This window comes from Arachis duranensis, chromosome 2 (assembly GCF_000817695.3).
Source record: "Arachis duranensis cultivar V14167 chromosome 2, aradu.V14167.gnm2.J7QH, whole genome shotgun sequence".
NCBI lineage: Eukaryota > Viridiplantae > Streptophyta > Magnoliopsida > Fabales > Fabaceae > Arachis > Arachis duranensis.
The window spans coordinates 86,738,055-86,758,235 of NC_029773.3; the positions used below are offsets into that span (position 1 = coordinate 86,738,055).

The following is a 20,181-nucleotide window of genomic DNA, read 5'->3' on the forward strand; positions in this document are numbered from 1 at the left end:
AATATTTTTACATATATTTATATGCTTTATATTTATTTATTTTTAAAACAAAAGATTATATTTTCTATTTTAAAATATTATATATTAAAATGTATTTATTCATGTATGTACTAATATATTCTATATTTATAAAGTCTATCAATACTCTTCTTTTATAATATCCTTTAATTTTTCATTAGTAAAATCTAATGGTTCATAAAAAGTGGCGCATCTAATATGCAAAAAGTTATTGCGCTTGTTTTAATCGCACCCTAAAATCACTAATAAAAAAATTGAACTAATTATTTTAGATAAAATTGAATTTAAAAAATGAAAATTTATTTTGGATTAGAAGAGTAATAAAAATTTAATTTTGTAGTAACTTTTTATTTCATTGATTATCCAATTATTTATTTTTATCACGGAATACATAAAAACAAAACATGTGTTTGTTCAAAATACATATGAACAAACAAACATGATGAGAAGAGCACTTAAATTAACCTATTGTTACTATAGCAGCAACACCCTCTTTTAGGATTACACTGACCAGCTTGAAAATGTTTAGTTACGGTACAGAAATTGCTGCAATCTTGACTATCACAGTGTTTTGTATTCTCATCGCAATCCATTATTGCAGTCCTATCCATTGTGTCACTTTTTGCACCTGCAATATTAATATAGTATTTAAATATATTTTATACTCATTTAGTTAAGTATAATCATTTATATATTTATTAATTGTCTAAATTTTTTAAATAAATAAATTTGTTGTATAGTATTAATTTTTTTATAATAAAAAATGTAAGTTCAATTATTGTTAAAAAAAAGTTCTGCTTAAGGTAATAAAAAAAATCCACGCAAAATTTATATATTAAGTCAATAAAAAATTCTTGTTTGAAAGAGTATGTATTAGATATAATTATTCCTACATCTTTATCTAATAATTTAAATTTTTAAGATAGATGATTTCATCACATATTCTAACAACAATGTCAATAGCCCATTAGAGAATTTATGTGTGCATCCAAGCGTGGGTTTTCTTGTAATATATATGAACACAATAATATATTATTGTGTGATTTTTTTTTTATAAATAATTGATATTTCAGAATAAGAAATTAAATCCATTATTTCTCTCATTTTAGGATTTTTTTTATTTTTTTAGAAAATAGATTCTTCTTTTATGTAAGTAAAAAGGTTAAGAGTTGATTTTTATTTAATTTATTTTAAAAATAGTTTGAAATAGATAATTTATATATTTTTATTATTTTTAACGAAAAAATTTGAAATAAACGCACTCATTATTATATAAAATGAAATTTGAACAAAAAAGCTATAAAACAAATTTTGCTACGACCTGAAGTAAAAAGCGCAGCCACGAGAAGAATGCACAAAAGAAACTTTGGAGCAGCATTAGTAGTCATTCTACCAAAATCACTTTGTGTTCTCTTGCTTCTTTGAAAGAATATGAATAGTCAACCCTATTAGTCAGTTTATTTATAGACTCCTACAAAATATATTAAGGGCGTGTTTGGATGTCATTTAAAAAAAAAATATTTTAAATAATTTTTTTAAAAGATTTTTTATCAGCTTCTCTCAAAAAAAGTATTTTTTATTTTTTTAGTGCTTTTACTTTTACTATATATTAAAAATTTGTTAAACACACTAAAAAAAAAAGATATTTTTTCATTGAAAAATATATTTTTTATCAATTTAATGGCGCCTAAACAAGCACTAAGGGCTTATTTGGGTGAGCTTCTAAAAAAAGATCTTTTTTTAGTTGTCTTTTTTTAAAAGATCTTGTAGAAAAGTAAAAGTAATTTTATGTTTGGTTATCTCATGTAAAAAGATCTTTTTATTTATCAATTATGTTTGGGTATAACAATATAAAAATACTTTTTTGTTTATTTATTATATGAAAAATATTTTTTTTAAGGAAAAAAGATCTTTTAAAAAAAGATATAAATTATAGCTTCTCAAAAAAGATGTTTTTTTTTTCTAGTGCTTTTACTTTTACTACTAGAAATTTGCCAAACACGCTAAAAAAGAATAAAAGATCTTTTTTCATTAAAAAATATCTTTTTTTTATCAAGATAAATAGATAATGGCGCCCAAACAAGCACTAAGACTTAGTTTAGTAAAATTTTTACTTTTTAAAAGTTGTAGCATTTGTATTTGATAAATTAAATTAAAAAATAGTTTTTAATAAATACAAGTAACAATAAATGCATTTAATAAATTAATTTTTAAAATTTAAAAATATTATAATAGACATTAATATAGGAATTAAATTTAAATATTAATTAATGTATTTAACTTAGTTTAGTAAAACTATTACTTTTTAAAAAGTGTAGTATTTATGTTTGGTAAATCAAATTAAAAATGATTTTTAATAAACACAAGCAACAACAATTACGTTTGGCAAAATAGCTTTTAAAATTAAAAATACTATAAAAGAAATAAATTTAAGCATTAAATTTGAGAATTAGTTAATATATGAGATTATATTAAATTTTTAATTAAATTCTAAAAAGCACAAGCCAACTTTAAAAAATTTCACCTTAGTTACTTTCAAAAGTACCCTAATCTTTTAAAATTAAAGCTGCAAGCACAAACACATAGTCTTTATAATTTACCAAATACAAAATGAGGAGCTTGTGCTTCTAAAAAGCACAAACATATTTTCAAAAAACTTTACTAAACTAAGCCAAAGTTATATTAGACTTTTTAGTTATAATAAGCATAAATCAATTTTAAAAAGCTCCTTCGTTAAGTGCTTTCAAAAATACCACCTCTAATTTTTAAAAGATGCCAACAAAAGCATATGAATTTTTTTTTATTTACTAAATACAAAACGAGATATTTATACTTTTTAAAAAGATAAACACTTTTTTAAAAAATTTTATCAAATCAAACTTATATCTAATATGATTATTTTAATTATGATTCAAATAACAACTTGGGTCTTGATATGGTAAATATTTAGTTACAAATAAATGCAGCTATCTCACATTATTGGCCGTTTACCTACACAATTATAAAAAAGGGTTAATAAATGGTCCTTATCTTTGCAATTTTTTAAATACTTTTTCTTTTGATTTAAATATTTAGTTTCATTCCTTTTAATTAAAATATATTACTTCTAGAAACTGCTTAATAATTCAATTGATGATTTGAGCATATATATATGAATATTTTGTTGACCAAATGAATACAATAATTTTGTGGCATTAAATTATCTATTAAACAATCAAATCAATTGATAAAAAATATATACATGGATGTTTTCACTACAAAAAATATATTTTTAATAAAAAAAATTTAGTGAAAATAATATAATCGATATTATATATTTATTTAATTTATATTTTTGTAATAATTATATATTTATTATTATTAATCTATCTAATTGTCAGTAAATATATTAATTGATATTTTATTGTAACTAAAAGTAAAATAAATAGCCGCTAAAAGTGATTTTTCTAATAGTATTTGGTAACTAAAAGAATATATAGAGGTGGATTTTAATATGACTATGCTATGGTAGTTTCGCTGACTAGACAAGTGTTGTTAAATGAAATGTATGTAAAATCTGGTTAATTAATATATAATTAATTCATAAATTAGAATTTATTCTAAAAAATTATAAAATAAAATTTTATGGTTTAATATGATAAAGAAAATTAAAACAAGAATTTCGACTCTAATTTTAAAGAATTTGACTCAAGATTGAGTCAAATCGGACCAACCGGGTCCGTATTGAGCCCTTGGCCCAACCCAAACTCATTAAACACAAAGAGCTCAGCTCTTCTTTCCCTTCTCATAAGCAAAACACCCTGGGAAACATTGAATGATGGAGGAAGGAGAGAGCAAACCCTTGCTCAACATTCAAATCATCATAACTTTTGATCCGGAGCTCCGATTGACGAGCCGTTTGCGACCACGCATCAGGTTTGTCGAGCTCTTCAATTATATTCAAATAAAACTATAAGTAACTCGTGTTTGCCTAGCTCTATTTCTGCTGGTATGCTAAATTCGGGTTTAGGATTTGAGGAACTCAATTCCTTCGAACAAGGGACCTATTGGTTAGGCTGCTTCCTTGTTGCCACTCTGCTATTGTGGTTCTTAATATTTTAAACAACAAAGACTAATTATATAGTAACTCTTGAATTAAATAATATTATAAATATCTAATGTAATTTTAATTTTATATTCTCTATGTTTTGAATTAATTATATTTTTAATTATGTACTATTATTAATAGAAATATAAACTTTACTAAAAATTTATTAATTTACTTTATCTATTTCAATATTAATGTTATGATTAAAGTTATCTTATTTGATACTAGTATTGAAATTTATTAATATTATGGATTGTTATTCTTATTATATGAAATTAAGATACTAGTGTAATAGTACTAACTAATTTTATATCTATCTTTGTATTAGTTGTTTATTTTATATTTTTTATTTACATAGGACCGGTTTTACCGATTCAACTAGTGATTTATCGGTTGAACCAATAAATTAGTGAACCAGTAGTCTGAGCGGTTTGATCACCGGTTCGGTTCTTATAACTATGATTAGGTATGAAATTCACTTCTCAGCTTCAGTTTCTTTCTCCCCAATTTCGAAATTCAATTTGAATGCATGTTGAATTTTGTATAATTTTGGTGTTTAGATTCAAATTAGCTTGTGGGTTTTGTCGGGTTAGCACGTTTGAGTTATAGACAAGGTAAGCACCCTTAACTCCTTGGTATATGTTGAATTAGTGAGCTCTATTTTGATTATAGTGGTAATTATGATAATAGATTGAAAATTATTATTGGCGGAGTCAAGTTTGAGAATGTGGAGCTTGGGTTGAGCTTTGGAGGCTATAGGGTTGTTGGGTGAGATTTCAGAGTATTGGAAGCTTGGAAAATGTTGTATTGTGAGGTGTTCCAGACTTTAACGAGGAATCAGCCAAGGTATGATTTTGGTTTCTCGTATTTAATATATAATGTCTTGTGAAAACTTAGGCTAGATGACCATAGGGTAAGCTTGGATTGAAGTCGATGGTTGTTGATTAGTGAACATATGAGTACTTGTCTTTAGTGTTGTTGAGTTGAGTGGTTGGATTGTATGTTGAATGCTTGATGATAATATTTGATACGGGTAATGATTATTTGTGGTGGGTTGAGAATGCTTATGTATTGATGATGTTGATGGTGATATGTAATAACATTGAATGTTGATGATTGTATTAAGTATGAATGCAAAATGTTGTGAATGAAACTATTTAAAATTGAGATATGATTGGATATGGAAGAGTGCGGGGCTGTGTGGTTGTGATATAGTATGTTTTAGTGCAGGATATGGCTGTGTGAATATGGTTAATGAGTTATGTTTTGTGAAAGTAGAGGATTGGAAGATTTTGTAAAAATCTTATCTTTGGCCGAACTTCAACAAGCCATAACTCGGCTTCCGGACCCTCAAATTATTTCAAACTTATTTCATATAAAAATTCGGTCCGTGAAATTTATGCCGTTTGAAGAACGGATGAAAAATATTTTAAAACGAAAAAGTTATGTGCATCGAAAGTTCAAAGTACAAAACTAAAATTCTGCAGCATTCAATATTTTTGCCACTCTGCATATCTTGCGTACGCGACCACCTGCACGTGACGCGACCAACCCTTCCTGGTTAAGAAACTCGCGTACACGAGCAAGATGCATGCGTACGCGAGCAAGAAAAATATGCCCACGCGCACGTGTGACTCCTGAAATCAGCAAAGTGAGTTTTATATTTTAAAATGTAATTTTGAACCTCTAAACCTCTATTTTTACTCTTTTAGTCCCTAAAACCTAGTTTTAAATCATATTGAAGGTACTAAACCTAGGGACGTAGTTAACTTGGAAATGAAGGAAGGTTTGTAAAAGGTGATTTGTGATAAAAGAAAGGGGTATTTGAAATGATGAGATGAAAGTATGAACCATGATGTAGGAGTGCGAAGATAATGGCTGGTGACATTATGAATTATGACGAATTGATAACTAATGATTGATAATGAATGAATGTAAATGAATAATGATGATAAATTTGAGAATAAATGGACGTAATGATGGTATTGATGTGTTGGATGAGGAGAAGGCGGCAAGGCGCTAATCCCTCAATTCATTCCCCTGCATTCCTTGTGAATGTGTCTTATGGGATGTGAGGAAGGTGGTTGGGCACTAATCCCTCGATGTGTTTCCCTCACATTCTCTCTCTCTCTCTCTCTCTCTCTCTCTCTCTCTCTCTGTGTGTGTGTCTGCAAGGTAGTAGGGCATTAATCCCTCGATCGGTATGGCACGACCTCACTAGGGGAAGGTGGTAGGGCACTAATCTCACGATTCATTTTTCCCTGGTATATGCCTCCAAGAGAAGGTGATAGGGCACTAATCCCTCGATTTTATGCCTCCTGGAGATGCGCAACCTAGAGACCATATCCGAGTTAGCTACTGGATGTGTCAGGTTCTGGCAATTTAATCGACACGTGAGCTCACGGTCAGTAGAAAAGGCATGCATCATATGCATTTATCTATTTGCTTTGGTTTGCTTTCTTGGGATTGCCAACTTGTTATTTCACGCTTAACTGCTTTATGTTTTGTTTGTTGTATTTGTATTCTACTTGTGTCTATTTTGTCTGCTTAGTTTGTCTATGTGGTTCTATCGGTGTTTCGGAGGATGGTGGAGGAAGGGAATAATTGAGGGTTTTAGTGAGAATTTGGTTAAGTTTAAGGACCTTAGAAAACCACCCCTATTTATGGTTTTCATTTTCATTCTTTAAGTTTTATATTCTAAGTGTCGGAGTTTTAGGATTTTCTCTAACTTTTTCGGGACCTTATATCTTATATAATTATATTATCTTTTCCGTTCAATCTGATCCACCTTTCTACTTTTATCCGATCGTAAGTGTTGCATTATTCTGCTTGTATTTTATTCAATAACTTTTCTTCAAAGGCTCCTAGGTAAAACTTTTTCCATTTATATTATTTGTATAATTTTACTTTTAGAGGCCGTAATATCTCGCCACCTCAGTTTTATGACTTAAGCATAAGACTCTGTGTGGTAGGGTGTTACATTATGGTGTTAGAGTAGTTCGTTCGCGTAGAGCCTGGAAAATGGACTAACTATGCTTCTGAGCATATTCTGGGTATGTGTACATGCTATTTAGGATGTCTACTTGACATATATAGCATAAATGTTCATGAGCATACTTTTGGATATTCGAAGCACTAGACTTGAGATATTAAGATTGATAACCTTAATATCAATTGTTCGGTGTGGACAAGACCCAAGGGGCGTCTCGTGGACGCGAGCGAGATGATACGGCTGATTTTATGGTTGCTGCTGTGCGAGCTACTATTGAAAAGGATGGAGCGGGTAACTTAGGAATTGTGAGGGAGGCAGTAATAGATTAGGTGGTGGAGAATGCCAAGGATTAGAACTCATGCAGCTGGGGTAAAGGTCGATGATGTTTATTTAGAGAGATGAAGAGATTGGAGTGTTCTGATAGAGTAAACGAGTGATTAAGTCTTTAATGGTTTAGAATCAGAGTGGCGCTGCGGAAGCGCGATGATTTTTGGTGACTCTAGAGTTGTAGTAATGGGAGGAAGAAGTATTGGGATATGAGAATGATTTGAGGATTAACATAGGATCAAGGAATGAAGAGTGAGAATGTGTGGATTAGGTTATTATAGATTGACTCAGAATAAGAGATTGAGAAATTGTTTAGTGATTGAGACAGCTGAGAAAGAATTAAGATTATTTTCATTTAGAGAGAATCCTTGAAGGATAAGGAAGTTTGTACTCGTTAAGAGAGTTAGACGAAGCTAAGAGTGAGACGAACGGGTTTAGCTTAGGCTTGAATTGGGAATAGGATATTATATTGATATCAGAGAATGGCAAAATGAATAGAGGTCGATTGAATATGAGAGAGCGTATATGAAGATTTGAGAGTGAATTTTCGAGGACGAAAATTTCTGTTAGGGGGTAGGATGTAAAACCCACGAAATTAGTGAATAATTAGCTAATAAATTAATTATTATTCAAATAAATTAGAAGAAAGAATTTTATGGTTTATTAAGGTAGAACTAATTAAAATATGAATTTTGACACTAATTTTAAATAGTTTGGCCAAAGATTGGGCCGAACGGGCCAAACTGGGCCTGTATTAGGACCAAGGCCCAATCCAACTTAATGAAATAAGAGATCTTCAGCTTTCTCCTTCCCATTTCACACACACACACACACACACACATTGAAACACACATGCAAAGGGAAGAACATTCCCAAAGAAACACAAACCCTTGATTTAATTTAAATCCAAATAAATTTTGATCCGGAGCTCCAATTGTTGCACTGTTTGCGGCCACGCGACCAGCGCGACGAGCTCTACAAAGTCCAATTTTTGATTAGGTATGAAACTCAATTCTTAGTTTCAGTTTCCTTCTCCCTAATTTCGAAATTCAATGTGAATGCATGTTGAATTTTGTATGATCTTGGTGTTTAGATTCGAATTAGCTTGTGGATTTTGTCGGGTTAGCACGTTTGAGTTATGGACAAGGTAAGCACCCTTAACTCTTTGGTATATATGTTGAATTAGTGAGCTCCGTTTTGATTGTAGTGGTAATTATGATAATAGATTGAAAATTATTATTGGTGGAGTCAAGTTTGAGCATCTGGAGCTTGGGTTGAGCTTTGGAGGCTATAGGGCTGTTGGGTGAGATTTTGGAGTCTTGGAAGCTTGGAAAATGTTGTATTGTAAGGTGTTCCAGAATTTAACGAGGAATCAGCCAAAGTATGGTTTTGATTTCTCGTATTTAATATATAATGTCTTGTGAAAACTTAGACTAGATGACCATAGGTTAAGCTTGGATTAAAGTCGGTGGTTGTTGATAGTGAACATATGAGTACTCGTTGTTAGTGTTGTTGAGTTGAGTGGTTGGATTGTATGTTGAATTCTTGATGATAATATTTGATACGAGTAATGATTATTTGTGGTGGGTTGAGAATGCTTATGTATTGATGATGTTGATGGTGATATGTAATAACATTGAATGTTGACGATTGTATTAAGTATGAATGCAAAATGTTGTGAATAAAACTATTCAAAATTGAGATATGATTGGATATGGAAGAGTGTGGGGATGTGTGCTTGTGATATAGTATGTTTTAGTGCAGGATATGGTTGTGTGAATATGGTTAATGAGTTATGTGTTGTGAAAATAGAGGTTTGGAAGATTTTGTAAAAATCTAATTTTTGGCCGAACTTCAGCGAGCCATAACTCGGCTTCCGGACCCTCAAATTGTTTCAAACTAGTTTCATATAAAAATTGGATCGGTGAAGTTTATGCTGTTTGTAGAACAGATGAAAAATATTTTAAAACGAAAAAGTTATGTATGTTGAAAGTTTGAAGTACAAAACTAAATTTCTGTAGCATTCAATAGTTGTGTCACTCTGTATATCTTGCGTATGCGACCACCTGTACGCGACGCGACCAACCCTTCCGGGTTGGAAAACTCGCGTACATGAGCAAGATGCATACGTACGCGAGCAAGAAAAACATGCCCACGCGCATACGCGTGACTCCTGATATCAGCAAAGTGAGTTTTGTGTTTTAAAATATAATTTTGAACCTATAAACCTCTATTTTTACTCTTTTAGTCCCTAAAACCTAGTTTTAAATCATATTAAAGGTACTAAACCTAGGGACATAGTTAACTTGGAAATGAAGGAAGGTTTGTAAAAGGTAATTTGTGATCAAAGAAAGGGGTATTTGAAATGATGAGATGGTGAAAGTATGAACCATGATTTAGGAGTGCGGAGCTGATGATGACGTTATGAATTATGACAAATTGATAACTAATGATTGATAATGAGTGAATGTAAATGAATAATGATGATCAATTTGACAATAAATGGACGTAATGATGGTATTGATATGTTGGATGTGAGGAAGGTGGTAGGGCACTAATCCCCTAATGTGTTTCCCTCACATTCTCTCTCTCTCTCTCTCTCTCTCTCTCTCTCTCTCTCTCTCTCTACAAGGTGGTAGGCCACTAATCTCTCGATCAGTATGGCACGGCCTCACTAGGGGAAGGTGGTAGGGCACTAATTCCCCGATTTATTTCTCCTAGTATATGTCTCTAAGAGAAGGTGATAGGGCACCAATCCCCCGATTTTATGCCTCCTGAAGATGCGCAACCTAGAGACCATATCTGGATTAGCTACCAGACGTGTCGTGCTTTGGCGATTTAACCGACACGTGAGCTCACGGCTAGTAGGAAAGGCATGCATCATATGCATTTGTCTGTTTACTTTGGTTTGCTTTCTTGGGATTGCCTAGTTGTTATTTCATGCTTAACTGCTATATATTTTGTTTGCTGTATCTGTATTCTACTTGTGTCTACTTTGTTTGCTTGATTTATCTGTGTGGTTCTACTGATATTTTGGAGGATGGTGGAGGAAGGGAATAGTTGAGGGCTTTAGTGAGAATTTGGTTAAGTTTAAGGACCTTAGAAAACCCTGTTTATGGTTTCTGTTTTCATTCTTTAAGTTTTATAATCTAAGTGTCGGAGTACTAGGATTGCCTCTGGCTTTACCGGGACCTTATATTTTATGTATGTGACACCACTACCATGCTGAGAACTTCCGGTTCTCATTCCATACATGTTGTTGTTTTTCAGATGCAGGTTGAGAAGCACCTCACTGTGTATTCTGGAGACTTTAAGGAAGCAAAGAACTCTTGGGATTCAGGGTTGTATTTATTTATATTTATATAAGTATATGTATATGTATATAGATTCTCCACCTTGTTTTTTATATTTGTCCTTCTTAGAGGTTGACTCGAAGAAACAGGTTGTCAGTTTTCTGTTTTGGGGTAATTTGGTGTGTGTATATATATGTATATGTATACTCTGGTCAGTCTTTACTTCACAAGCCGAGCCTAGAGCTTGTTAATTGCATTTTTGAAACTCTGATATTATATATTTATGTTATCTTTTTCATTCAATCTGATCCACCTTTCTACTTTAATCTGATCGTGAGTGTTGCGTTGTTCTGCTTGTATTTTGTTCAATAACTTTTCTTCAAAGACTCCTAGATAAAACCTTTTCCATCTATATTATATATATAATTTTACTTTTAGAGGTCGTAATACCTCACCACCTCAGTTTTATAACTTAAGTATAAGATTCTGTGTGGTAGGGTGTTACACCCCTCATCTTATATATTCTTCATTCTAGACACATTTTATTTAATCGCTTACCTTCTATTGCTAATTGTGACTTTAAATACTAAAAAATGGTATTTTTTTCATCCCACTTTGGTCATACTGAGAAATGGTATTTTTCATCCCATTTTGGCCATATATAAAAAGTAATAGCAACTTGTTTCATTAAGCTCCGAGTATTATGATATAACCATTCTTGCATACTTGCATAACTGCAGGCCTTTATGCACTATTTGAATAGTGATTTGCTATCACATTATATATTTTGTGCACATTTTTTCATTCTTGCATGATGCATATAAGAACTATTTCATAAAAAAATAGTGAAAGTTTAAATTTATTTAAGAAGAAAAAATGTAACACCCTACCATTCAGAGTCTTATGCTTAAGTCATAATTCAGAGATGACAACGTATTACGACCTCTAAAATTGAAATTTAGTATGTATAGTAGTATGAATAATGATTATAACTAGGAGTCTTTAGAGAAAAGGAATAAACAAAATCGTAACTCGAAAGCGCAACACTCCGATCGATAACGTAACGAACAAGGATAAGATAAAGCGAGATTATATATATACAAAGAGTGTCAAAATAGGAATACCAAATCTCATAATCCAGTTGCGAAGATAACCGGTCCGAGCATAGCAATATATACAAGTAAATAAAATAGGAAACCCAAAAGGACATAAATACAAAAAAAACCTATTCTCCAAAATCCCCTCTAAGAGGAGTCATCACAGTTTGTATTATTTAATGGAGATAAAAGTATCTAAGCAAAATATATAAACCAAAAATAGAGTCCCGAGAACAAGGATCTTCGCCAATCCAGAAGTCTTCAGCATGCTTCAGCGAGAAACCTCACGTCCTCACCTCAGTATGATAACAGTACCCAAATATGTAATGTCCTGGGAAAGTCGAAGGTAATCCTAGAACTTCCATCAAATGAAATCAAAGCTTATAAACTAGCTAAACCATAAATGACAATCCTAGAACTTCCACCGAATGAAATCAAAGCTTATAAACCAGCTAAACCATAAATGGCAACTGACTAAAGATTCTTCAGTCTAACTAATACTTCCCTTTCTAAGCCCTTTAAACTTCCCAACCACCAGTAGGAGTATAATATAGCAAACACAGTTATAACAGACAATAGATATACAAATAGAAAACAGGTATGGCATTTAGACAATTAGCAAGTAATATGCAGTCAATTAGTCAATCTCAAACAATTCATATAGTATGCATATGATGAATGCCTGTCCCTAATGGCTGATGATATCATCTGCCGGTTATATAGCTAACCCGACAAGTCCTGGTAGCTAACCAATGGACTGTCCCTCTGTCGTGCATCCCTAACTCGAGTTATACTCAACATAATCGTGATCATAATCATGATCCATATCCAACACCCTCGCTGGTGTATATCACGGGGGAGAGCTCATCCGAAACTTTCATAGTGTCCAGCCACACTTACGACATAGGGTCAGCAGAGTATTGAGTCTTCACCTGGAGCACGTGGTGGCTAGCCACTATTTTTACCCAGGAAAACTCATATCTCAGATAGTGGAAGTGCAACATTCATATTTCATTCAATAGCATATATGCATTTATACTCGGCCATAATCAATAATGGCTCCGCCGAAATCCGGCAATAAACTCAGTCATCCGGCTTCTGGTTCAATCCAGAACCAGCTAATTTATCCACAAATACAGCCTATCGGCTCATGGCACATACAGCACTTCCACCGCCATCCTCCGTATCTCATATAATCATCTTTGATCATCATTGATCATAAGTTTTCCCTTTCTTCATTCACAAGTTACCACATCCCCTAGCTCCTTTCTCATTGCTAGGCATATCATATTGATTTAAGACATAAGGGGTGAGATCGGAGGCTTAAAGTATAAAATTTGGCTTTAAAAACTCAAAAATCAACTTTGGGATGAAAACAGGGCCACGCGTGCGCGTCGCCCATGCACATGCATGCGCGTCGCCCACGCGCACGCGTGGAACGCCACAAAACAGATCGACGCGTACTCGTCCCTCTACACACACGTGTGGATGGAATCAAATGCCCACCGACGCCTACGCATCAGTCACGCATACGCGTGGATACGTTTTGTGCCCCAGGCACAAAACTGGCACAACTCTCGGGAATTTTGGCTAGGCAACCATTTTAGCACATCGACGCGTACGCGTGGGCCACGCGCATGCGTGGATGGTGTTTTTCTGAAAAATGACGCATACGCGTCAGGCACGCCTACGCGTGGGGGGTATTCTGCTAAAAATTTTTCTAAGTTAAAAGCTGCAGAATTTCACAGATTGAACCCTCAATCTTCTAACGGACATAACTTCTCCATTTTAAATTATTTTTTGCCCGTTCTTCGAATGGCATAACCTCCCCGGATCCAATTTCAGTTCTAAACAAATTTGGCATAAAACGGAGATCTAGAGTTCAAGTTACGTCCCATCAAAATATGCCCAAAACCATATTTTCATTCAAAATCACAAAGTGCCATTTTCAAAACATCCCAATTCCAACCCTTTTCAAAATTAAGGAAAGTATACCAAAAATCAACTCAAGCCTCTTCAACTCATACATTAGTATATTTAACACATTACAAGCCAACATCTCACCATTTTATCCCATCTCAATCAAATAGCCCAATATTAAATACGTTAACATGGCATATACCCTTCCTCATCACAATTTCCAATAACACCACTACCAATTAACCAACATTACATATACTCACTACCATGCTCACTTTCAACATTGTTCTATCCACAATTCAACCTCAAACATTCATCAAGCATATATCACAACATGCATTTTCCTCATATATCACACCATCAAGGCATCAATATTCATAATCACATATATTACCACAACATATATCTCAATCATTCAACAACATCAACAATTCAATACCTATCTTAGGGCTTCTAGCCTAAGTTTTCACACCACATTACATTTTAGATACAGGAAACCGAGAGCATACCTTAGCCGATTTTCCAAGCTTAACCGAAGCTAGGGGTGGCAAATGGGAATTAACCCGCCGGGCCGGCCCACGTAACCCGCCAAAAAAGGCAGACTGGGCTGGGAAATTAGGACCGCCAAATAGCAAAAGCCCGTCTAACCCGCACCACTTAAACCGCAGGCTTTGGCGGGCCGGGGCGGGCTTCTCCGCCGGGCTTAGTATTTTTTATCAAGGGGTATTTTTACAATTTTTTTTGCCAAAATTCAACTTCTCCCAACCTAACTTACAAGAGAATGAAGATGAAATTTGAGTGTTTTGGATTATATTTATTTTCTTTTAGAGACTATTTATAATTATGTTTTGGATTATATTTATTTTGCTTTGGGAATAATATTTATAATTATGTTTTGGATGAAAACTTGGTTTATAATTATGTTTATTAGATATTTATAATTACAAAGACTTTAATGTTTGTGAATATAAAAATTATAATTTGTTTATACTTTTAGAAATTATAATAGTTAAAAGTAAAAAATAGAAGAGATTTTTTATGCCTTTATATATTATTTAATAGTTAAAAGTAAAAAAAAAAAGAGGTTATTTCCTTTCTCAAACTTTCCAAAATCTCAATCAAGCTCCAATATTCACATATACACAACCTAAGCCACAATCATCATACCCATACACAATATCTCAATACCCAAATATTATAGAATAATAAATTACACTAGAGTTGAGAATCTTACCACACCCAAGGTTCAAGGAGACAAGATTAACCTTCTCCTTCAAGAGAGTTGGGTCCTATAACATCAAAGAGCCCAAAATCTCAACATTTTTATCCATAAAATTCGAAAATTAGGAATGAAGAACTGAAATAATTTCGTAGCTTACCTCAAGAATAAAGTAATGAATTTTGTAGAGCTCTCCGCGGTGAACGCATGGCCGCAAACGGTGCGGCAATCGGAGCTCTAGATCAAAAGTTACGGTGGTTTGAAGATCAACCAAGGGTTAGAACTTGAGAGAGTGTTCTTCCTTTCTTGACCTCCATTTCAGCGTGTTTAGTGTCTTAGAGAGGAGAGAGAGTGCTGAAATGAGGGTTTTAGGGTTTAGTTATGTTGGGCCAAGGGCCCACTATGGGTCCGGTTGGCCCAGTTTGGCCCGTTCGGCCCAATCTTGGTCCAATTTCTATAAAATTGGTATTGACATTCTCGTCTCAATCTCCTCTATCATATTAAACCATAAAAAAAAAATCATATTTTTGGCTTTCTAGAATAAATTCTCAGTTATGGGTTAATTAGCCATTAATTAATCGGGTTTTACAAAAAGGGTATAGTTAAATATGTTGAAAATTCCAGAATTTCTTAACCCTAAGGCCATCCATGTTAAATTATTAAGAAAGATAGTTGAGAGCGCGAAAATGTATCTAAATTCGTGAGTATAATTAAGAGAGTTTTAGTTCTTTAATCTTTCTCAACCAAAGCCTTTTATATCCCTGATAGGGTTGAATCTATCGCAATTTTTCTGATAGGAAAATATGTGTTGGGACCAAAACTTTAAAATCACTGTTTATATTTGAGTGTGACACCCATTAAACCAACTCTAAAATCCAAATAAAATAGTATCTCTAATTTTATTCACATTTAATTCCAAATCAAAAATAATAATGACTTATTTAATTAATTCAGCATTTATAATAATAAATGAGATCATCATTATATAAATTATTTAATGTAAAATAGCTTAATTTATGATTGTAATTAATATATATTGCCTATAAATAAATTAATAAATAATAATTTTCTAATAAATTAATCACTCAGTTTGAATTACTATTAATTGATTGATAAAAATTATAATAAACTGTGAGATACTTAAATATCTAACCAAATCAATTAGTTGATATAATTAACTTATTATAATGAATTGAATATAATCGGTTAAAAGAAATAAATCATAAAACACTCTCAAAAGTATGCCACGTCAACTTCGTCGTTAAGTATAAAAATCCAATTTTTAGATAGATAGAATAGATTACCCTATTGGTTTCTATAGTTTAATCAAATTTACAATAAAGTTTCTATACTATTTTTTTCTTTTAATTGGATCCCTACAATATTTTTAATTTTGTAATTAGGTTTTTGTCAGTATAAAAAATGTTAGAGTTAACATGATATTTTTCTGTAAATTAAAACTATCCATAATTAAGAATCTAATTAGAGCATTCTTAAATCCATATCTTTTCACATTAGTTTTGGAAGTACTCACAGAGCATATCCAAGATCCTGTGCCATGGTGCATGCTTTTTGCCAGTGATATCGTCTTATGGGAGCGTCAAGAAAAGACCTAAATAAAAAGTTGGATTTATGGAAAGAAGCTCTAGAAGTGTATGATATGCGCATAAGTCATAGCAATACAGAATATATGGATAATAAGTTCGGCCGCTGAAGGAGAAATCCTAATATAGAGGTGATGATTGGAGAAAAAATCCTATGAAAAGTTAAAAGTTTTAAGTGTTTTGGGTGCATCACAGGATAATGGAGAGATTGAACGGGATGTAAATCATAAGATCCAAGCAGGTTAGTCAAAATGGTGGAGTGCATCTAGTTTTATATGTGACAAAAAAGTGTCTTTAAAACTTAAAGGTAAATTCTATCGCACTGCTATTAGACTGGCTATGCTTTTTGGTACAAAGTGTTAGGTGGCCAAAGGGGAGTACGAACATAAGTTAAGTGTGGCAGAGATGAAGATGTTGAGATGGATGAGTGGTCATATGCGATTGGATAGAATAAGGAACGAGGATATAAGAGAGAGAGTTGGAGTAGTACCTACTGTGGAAAAGATTGTAGAATCGCGTCTCAGGTGGTTTGGATGTGTGAGAAGAAGACCGACAGAGCACCCAATTAGAAGGGTGAATGAGATTGAAGATGGATAAGGGGTAAAAGGCAGACGAAGACCTAGGAAGATCGTCCATGAGGTGGTCAAACGAGATCTACATGTAAACGGTCTCTCTGTAGACATGATACACATGATAGATCTCAATGGCGTTATTTGATCCATGTAGCCGACTCCACCTAGTGGGACAAGGCTTTAATTTGTTGTTGTTGTTTGTTGCACTAATAAATCATAATTTTAATTATTTTAATATTTTTTATTTAATTTTCATATGTATGTTTATTTATTGATTTTAATATGATGAGTTAATAATTATTTTTAAAAATTTATTTTTTAAAAGTCTATATGTAAAATATGAGTTGTATAATAGAAGTTGTTAAAATTTTTTAATTTAACATTCATAATTTTATATATAAAACATCTATAATTTTAAACACATAATATCTATAATCAATGAATTGGTGCTAATTTATTAATTATTATTTTATTTTGCAGGTAAAAAACTAATCATTTTGAATGTTTTTTATTTTCAATAAATAGAGACTAAATCAAATTTAAGATGTTTTTATTTTTTATAAAATGTATTAAGGCAATTTGAGATTTTTTTTTAGGATTAAAAATATCACCATTTAAATTTTTTATTTGGAAAAAAATATAAATATTATTAATTATATTTTTATTTATGATTTATAATATTTTGACGACTTAGCATTACTCAGTAACCACGGAATCCAGAAAAAAGTGATGTAAACAAACACAACGAGAAGAGCATTTAAGTTGACGTCTAGCATTAATAGCAGCAACATTTACTTGAGTTCGTACAAAGGCCATATTGGTATTTCTTAAGTATACAATATGTATCGCAATTTCGATCTTTACAGTTTCGGATTGCCAAACAAAACTTTGGTGCATCATTAGTTCCATACATTGTGCCACTTCTTGCGTCTGCAATAATAATAAACACAATAATTCCATTAGAAATTTGCTTGTGTATCGAAATGTGCGTTTGGATGTAAAATGAAACTAACAGTCTAACACAATAATATAGTATGAATTTTGTAAAATAATAATTGAAATCTCAGTGGAAATTCTATGATTTTCTCATTTTAGGATGTATTTGTTTTTCTAATTTTTAAAAATAATTTTACAACTTCAATTTTCTTTTATGTAATTCAAAAACGTTAAAAGTTAGCTTAAATGTTTTATTATTTTATAATTTTTCTTTTTGAGTTATGAAATTAAAATTGATATTTTTTTTAAAAAATTTTTGAAAAAGCGTACTTTAAGTTATAAAATGAAATTTTTTTTTGGTGTTTTTTTTTTGGTGACTAAACGTTAAAAAAAATGAAATTTGAAACAAAATAAAGCAACGGAATTTAATTTGTAATATAATGTATTAATGCCTAAGGATTCAATAGATAATGTTATATATATCACCTAATATTTTGAACTGATAGTATATATAAGTAATTTCATAATATGATTTCAAAGCAATACAGAAATTCTGGAGTTTTGATTCTTGATATATAACCTGCCTAAAAGATATAATCTTAGTGTTTAAAAAAAAAAACTCCCATAAAAGGTTCTTATTACTTATTACATTTGTCATATGTTTGAAACCACAATTTGTTAATTAAGCTTTAAGATAAATTTTGTTACCTGAAGTGAAAAGCAAAGTCATGAGAAGAATGCACAACAAAAGTTTTGGAGCAACATTAGCCATTCTACCAAAATCACTTAAAGATTTTTTTTTTTAATTTTCTTAAAAGAATACGAATAATGACCTTATTTTCCAGTTTATTTATAGGGGCGGCCATGCAAAAATAAGTTAACCTTATATGATATTTTAATTATGATAAAATTAATTGGGTCTTGCCATCATAAATATGGGGTTATAGGTGTTGCTATTTCATGTGGGCAATATAAAGTAAATTCAAATATATTAAACATTTATTTGGATTTATACATTTTTTTTTCTTTTAATCCTTTTAATTACAATATATTACTTCTAGACAAAAAAATATTTTTTAATTAAATTATCTATCAGACTACTATTAGATTAGTTGACTTTGTAACACCCTACCACACAAAACTTTATGCTTAAGTCATAAAACAGAGATGATGTAGTATTACGACCTTTAAAATAAAATGAGTACATATAATAGCAGAAGAATTATAATATGCTATGAGCCTTGAAGAATAGAGGGAATAAAAATCACAAAATAAAAGCGCAACGCTCAAGGAACGAGTTGACTTGCATGTTAAAAAAACATAACTACTAAACATAAGATGACAGAAGTAGGAATAGAGTGCCAAAGATACAAAATAACAAGCTCCTAACTCAACCTGCGAAGTCAAGACTGGCCGGAGAATATTTACATATATATACATACATATCCAAAACCCAAAAGTACATATACACAATCCTACCTCTCCATAAACCTCTAAGAGGATCAAAAGAACAAGTTATGCGGAGAGAAAACCAAGTACATATATATATACATCATAACATAACAAAATAACTCAGTAACCACTCCGCTTCAAGAGTCCAGACGCCTAACGAGATGCCTCTCGACCTGCATCTAAAAAACAACAACATAGTATGGAATGAGATTCGGAGGTTCTCAGTATGGTAAAGATGCCACACACATAATATATAAGATTCTGGGAATGCCAGAGGCAATCCTAGAACGCCGACACTCAGATTATAGAGCTTAAAGTATTAAACAGAAGCCATAAAAGGTGGTTTTATAAGAATATTTAAACCTAACTTAACTTAACCTTAAATCTAAGTCTTATACTGCCATTCATCTATACCTCCAAACCATCATGCATTTTCACAGACAAATAGACAGATAAAGGTAAACACAAGAAGGTTACAACTACTGCAGGTAACAAATACACATTTAGCATGGCAAATACAGATAGGCACACCCAATTAAAGCACAAGCAAGTAATTCAAGTAATATGCATATGATGCATGCCTGTCCTATGGCTGATGAGGCTCATCTGTCGGTTATCCAGCCAACCCGACAAGTATGAATTGTCCTTAGACTGTCTTCCGACG

At 31.9% G+C, this 20,181-nt stretch overlaps 1 protein-coding gene across 1 annotated transcript in view; it reads left to right on the forward strand.

Annotated features, from left to right (window-relative positions):
• The window catches only part of LOC107475663 (uncharacterized), a 91,545-nt gene that overhangs the window by 36,757 nt on the left and 34,607 nt on the right, over positions 1 to 20,181 (forward strand). The gene's annotated exons all lie outside the window — the stretch shown is intronic.